The sequence below is a fragment of the Rhinoderma darwinii genome, chromosome 11 (genome assembly GCF_050947455.1).
Source record: "Rhinoderma darwinii isolate aRhiDar2 chromosome 11, aRhiDar2.hap1, whole genome shotgun sequence".
In the NCBI taxonomy this organism is placed as follows: Eukaryota; Metazoa; Chordata; class Amphibia; order Anura; family Rhinodermatidae; genus Rhinoderma; species Rhinoderma darwinii.
The window spans coordinates 25,126,367-25,132,330 of record NC_134697.1 but is presented as its reverse complement, the minus strand read 5'-3'; the positions used below and the strand labels follow the sequence as shown (position 1 = coordinate 25,132,330).

The following is a 5,964-nucleotide window of genomic DNA, read 5'->3' as shown; positions in this document are numbered from 1 at the left end:
TCATGCATCTTTTTACGCCGACGTTTTAAAAAAATGGCGCGTAAAAAGACAACACATAAAAAGAAGGAGCATGTCACTTCTTGAGCCATTTTTGGAGCGGTTTCTCATTGTGTCAATGTAAAAATAGCTCCAAAAACGGCTAAAAAAAAGCCTCAAAGAACGTTTTCGGCTTATAAAAACAGCTGAAAACCAGAGGCAGTTTTCCCTTGAAAAAAGCTCCATCATTTTCAGCCGTTTCTGATTTTGCATGTGAACATACGACTCTGTTAACAGTTTTTGGGCATTGTCATATTTGGCTATATCCAAATAAAGTATGTAAGACAGCAGACAACGGATCCCACTGTTTTTGACTGGATGTTTTTTAATACTATTGTGTAAAAACAAAACAAAAAACAACCAGTGTTTTTACTTTACTGACAATGACAATTTTTCTAGCAGTCTGCAGTGGTATCTCAATTATAGGCTACCACAAACCATTACCAGCAACCTATAGCAGAAGAGGACACCCCAAGGACTTATGTTTATAGATGAATGCATTCATGTCTATTTTGGGACAATGTTGTGTAGTTGAGCACGGGTAAGGGGACCCAAAAGGTCCACAGCACTCAGGAGAGCACCACTGGGAGTCTGAACTGTTTTAGTGTATCTCAAAAAATATAAAAGTGTTAATATGTGGCAGAAGAAGTAATTATGTTTCGGTTACTAATATATATTACTAGAGGTTGGAGCTTCATTCACCTTATTCAGACTTCTTATGTCCTATTGGCCTGAACTGCTAGCTTGGAGAAATCCGTTGGCCCAAACATGTTTAGTGCCATTCACGTCAACGTGGCAGGGAAAAAATGGTCGCTGTGGTTCGGTTTTTGGGAGAAGAAGTCATCATGCACCACTGTACACAATGATTGAGGTAGATAGTTATTAGCGCTGCTCCCTAAAGGGGCATGTCCATCATATAATGTTATGGCATATCGCAAGAATATGCAATAGCATTATGATCGGTGGGGTTCCGACCTCTGGCACCCTGCTGATCTGGAGAACGAAGGAACCAAGGTCCCTTTGGCTTTGCTCCTGCACAGCAGATCATTCCCACGAGTCGCCGCACTATTATATCTAGGTAAAGGTGCGGGCACAAAAGCTATGCCCATGCCATCACCAGCAGGTGCTTGTTGTTACTAACAGCCGACATTCTGGTGTAACAGCGAGGTTCAGAATAACGCCAATCCCAGCTGTACAACCCCTTAGATGCTTAGGTCTCTAGCCTGCGGCATTTTAGTGGTTTGACAGACAGAGGGGCCCCATCTTTTTCTCATCGACGCCTCAGTGACGTGCATCTGGCGCCCTAACAGGCCTCCAGGACTGCCATGGCTATTTGCCATGCTATATATAACAGACATAATCCATTGCACTGCATTACATTCTCATATTTAAGGGTCTCTTGACGAGACAAAACAAAAGTTAAATAAAGTTCAAAATAAAAATAAAAAATGAGAAATTTTTAATTAACGTTTAATCAATGCATTTTTTGTATTTTCATAATAGTATTGACCCAGAGCATAATGAAAAAAAACATTTATAATGCACAGTGAACAATGGGGGAACTGCTGGTTTTTTGTTTCCCCCCCCCACCAAAAAAAAAATTATATAATGATTTTCGTTAAGAAATAAGCTATAATCATCCCAAAATAGGGTCTTTGAAAATTACAAATCGTACCACAAAATAAATAAAAATATACAGTTCTGACTCAGAATGCGAGGATGCAAACAAAAATGTTAAATCTGCGTCTAAAATAATGCCCAAAATGGGCTGCGTCATTTAGGGGTTAAGTTTTATTTACATAAAACTGTAATATCCTTAAAAGAGGATCTGTCACAAGTTTAGTCATGCCCAATCTCCAAACTAATCCAATAGGCGTTGTCACACTGATAATTCTAGTGAAAACTGGTTTGTTATTTTAAAAATTATGAGTTTTTTTTTTATAAATATGCAAATGAGGCTATACTAGCCAAAGGGGCAGTAACGCTGCTCTCTCTGTGGGTGGTGTCTGTGTTGTCTGTATGACGCTGTCCAATCATCATCATCATACAGCTTCTCCCCTTCCTGCACATAGATTCAATTACGAGATCACGCTGTGTTTACACTTCTGACCGCAGCTCCTGCAACACATCGCCACCACTTTGGCTCGTATAGCCTCATTTGCATATTTAGGAAAAAGCTCTTAACTTTTAAAATAAAATTGTGTCCTAAAACATTTATTAACTGAAATTATCAGTGTTACAGCGCCTATTAGATTAGTTAGGCGATAGGGTATTTCTAAACTAGCGACAGAGCCTATATTAAAGGTCACAGAGTTTATGGCGCTGATTTGGATCTGATTTTGATGCAGAAAATGCAGGTCATATATGAATACACAATCAAAAACCAGGCCGACATTTCTGTAGCAATATAATAAATGAATTATTACAAATCTATTGATCAGTTCTAAAAACATTGGACATTTTAGGAACAAAGAGGAAAAGGGATTTGGTTAAGAGGTAGGGGGTATGGTATAACATAAGACGGTGTTTAATAATTTTCTGTGAGTTATCATAATGCAGAAACAATAAATGGCAAACTGAGCTCTGCTACATCAGCAGGCATGCAAAATCTATTACGCTAAGATGAAAGGTCCCTCTCTGCTAAAACTTATGTTATCCCTTTATCATTTGTAAACTTGTATATGAACTGGCTGAAATCAGTAAAATGCAAGAAGTAAGGCTGGGTTCACACGACCTATTTTCAGGCGTAAATGAGGCATTTTACGCCTCGATTTACGCCTGAAAAGACGGCTTGAATACTTCGGCAAAGATCTGCCCATTGCTTTCAATGGGTTTGCCGACGTACTGTGCCGACGACCTTTAATTTTACGCGTTGCTGTCAAAAGACGACACGTAAAATAACAGCCTCGGCAAAGAAGTGCAGGACACTTCTTGGGACGTAATTTGAGCCATTTTTCATTGAATTCAATGAAGAACAGCTCCAAATTACGCCCGTAATTGACACCTCGCAAAACGCGAGTACGAGCAATTATGTCTGAAATGCAGGAGCTGTTTTCTCCTGAAAACAGCTCCGTAATTTCAAACGTAATGGTCGTTATCGTGTGCACATACCCTTAAGGTGATCTAATCAGCACAGCTAGGCATGCTGGGTAATGAAAAATAATTGACTAAACTGAGGCATGATGTATGGACATTTTTTTCCTTTAAATTTGACTGTAATAACAAAAAATTAATAATAATGCTAAGGCCTCATGCACACGACCGAAAAAACACCCGTTATTGCGGGTCGTAATTACGACCCGCAATAACGGGTCCATAGACTTCTGTTAGCCACGGGTACCTTCCCGTTTTCTCACGGGAAGGTGCCCGTGCCGTTAAAAAAATAGAACATGTTCTATTTTTCTATTTTACGGGCCGTGCTGCTATACTTTATAATGGCAGCACGGCTCGCAAAAGCGGCCGGCTGCCCGTGGCCGCCCGTGCCCTGCCGTGCTCGTAATTACGAGTCGTAATTACGAGCACGGTCGTGTGCGTGAGGCCTTACAGAGGACCTGACACCTCTCCGGACATATATGTTTAGTAAATAATTCCCCATGAAATAACAATTGTGAAGGATCTTTTCTTAAAACTCTGCATTGAACTGTTCCTCTGTTATTCCTTCTAGAAATGTATGAATAAATTGACAACTGGGTGTTACCAGTTGGGGATGGGTCCCTACAAAGACTGACAGTGTCCAATCAGAGCTCTCAGTCTCAGACTCTAAAAGGGACACGCCCCTTTGACAGGGGGAATGGTAACAACCAGTGGTCAATTTATTCATACATTTCTAGGAGGAATATCAGAGGAATGGCACAATGCAGTGTTCTAAGAAAAGATGTTGCAAAATTGATATTTCATGGGGAATGCAGGTATTTACTAAAACAAACATGTCAGGAGAGGTAACAGCAGGTCCTCTTTAAGGGTATGTGCACACACACTAATTACGTCCGTAATTGACGGACGTATTTCGGCCGCAAGTCCCGGACCGAACACAGTGCAAGGAGCCGGGCTCCTAGCATCATACTTATGTACGATGCTAGAAGTCCCTGCCTCGCTGCAGGACAACTGTCCCGTACTGTAAACATGATTACACTACGGGACAGTTGTCCTGCAGCGAGGCAGGGACTCCTAGCATCGTACATAACTATGATGCTAGGAGCCCGGCTCCCTGCACTGTGTTCGGTCCGGGACTTGCGGCCGAAATACGTCCGTCAATTATGGACGTAATTAGTGTGTGTGCACATACCCCAACACATAAAACGATGGTAATAAAATCTATTACACTATTTAGATATATTACACTGTTATTACTGGCATAACACCCATTTCATTGGAAATATAATATAGAATTATGAAATAATTGCCATCATGCTTTTAATATTGGTGATAGATTACTTTGTATTCACATGCCTTGTATTTTGCTTGCTCAGGCTGTATTTTGGTTTTTAGCTCTATACATTATTGATGTGGCATAAAAGCAATATCTGTATATTGTTATATGTAAGTGCAGTTCAGAATATTTGCTGTATAATGAGGAATATTTACAAGCAGGAGTGACAAAGTCATATTATCTTTATTTCTTTCATACATTTTATTGACAATTTTTTTTAATATTATTTCCAGAAAGTGAGAAGAGTATGAATAAATGAACTTCTACCACGGACAATCCCATACAAAGCGGGTCTGTTCATATTATCTTATTTTAACACAGCTGCTTAGACATTGTGGCTTATTGGTATCTTTCTCCAGAAGCAATCATCTATTCATAGATAATGGCCTAGTGAATTATGTTGTCCCCCCCATAGTACTCCCCTTTCTTGTCAAGCTATTTGCTTTCACAGGTTCTCAGCTAGCCCACGCTTTCGGGCTTATGCACACAGCAACGCTGTGAGCATGCACCCTAGTATGGCTTCAAGCGGAGTCTCTACAGGTGTATTACAGACCTGTTCAGGGGTGCACATAAGGGGGGTCCCTAGTACCTGGAAAACCCTCTTCCAAGCAGTTCAGGAGAAAACGTTGAAATAAATGCTAAAATTATTCCTGCCACCAGTAGAGGGAGCTGCATTAATTCATATACATTGAGCTCCCTCTAGTGGCAGCTGCAGACAGACAGTATTTGATCAAGTTACTGTATAATAGTGCGAAGGAAAGCAGGGGATTTGGAGCACTGTGTCAGAATTCAGTACCATAGTCACCCATTATTAACCCCTTCACTTTCCTAAAGAATACAATAACAATATACTAGAATTATATTACTAATGGAATATTATCCCATAACTAACAGAACCTAGACCACCATGTCTAATGTATATCAACGTCTTTATTTCTTTAGACCAGTAGAGATATAAGGTATTAAACACTAAAACAACCTAGACCACCAGTATGTCAGATATAATATCACTAAGTCCTAATTTGCCCTATGTAAAAATGTGTGATATATGTAGAATGTTGGCAAAGTCCATATAATTGAGGCTATTTTTCCATTCGTACAAACTTCTGTGTGTATCCACATAAAAGCGTAGGTACAGTATGGACCCATAGTGAGCTATGGACGCCGCATTATGGTTCTGTACAACAAAAATCTGTAACACGGCCGTTTGCCTGTGCCCTTAGACACATATTTATTGGTGTTGCTTATATAGATACGTATTCTGCAGCGCTATACCAAATGGTATGCTGTACCAGTAAACAATGATCAGGAGACTTCTGGGACGGTAACAGTGAATACAATGGTACAATACTGGCAGAGAGATGGTTAACCTTGGTCAGCACAAGTTGACACAGGAAGATAACAAAATGAGCTTACCTTTTCCAGTTTAGTATACACATTTTGATAATAAAAGGGTTATCTGAATTAATAGAGGGGGTCCTCATCTCCTATCCAGATTG

At 40.0% G+C, this 5,964-nt stretch overlaps 1 long non-coding RNA gene across 1 annotated transcript in view; it reads left to right on the top strand.

Moving 5' to 3' along the window:
• The window catches only part of LOC142663629 (uncharacterized), a 7,395-nt gene extending 2,639 nt beyond the window's left edge, over positions 1–4,756 (top strand). The window contains exon 3 of the long non-coding RNA XR_012851124.1: positions 4,699–4,756. This is a non-coding gene — a long non-coding RNA (uncharacterized LOC142663629). The remainder of the gene's footprint in view (positions 1–4,698) is intronic.
• The last annotated feature ends 1,208 nt before the right edge of the window (positions 4,757–5,964 follow it).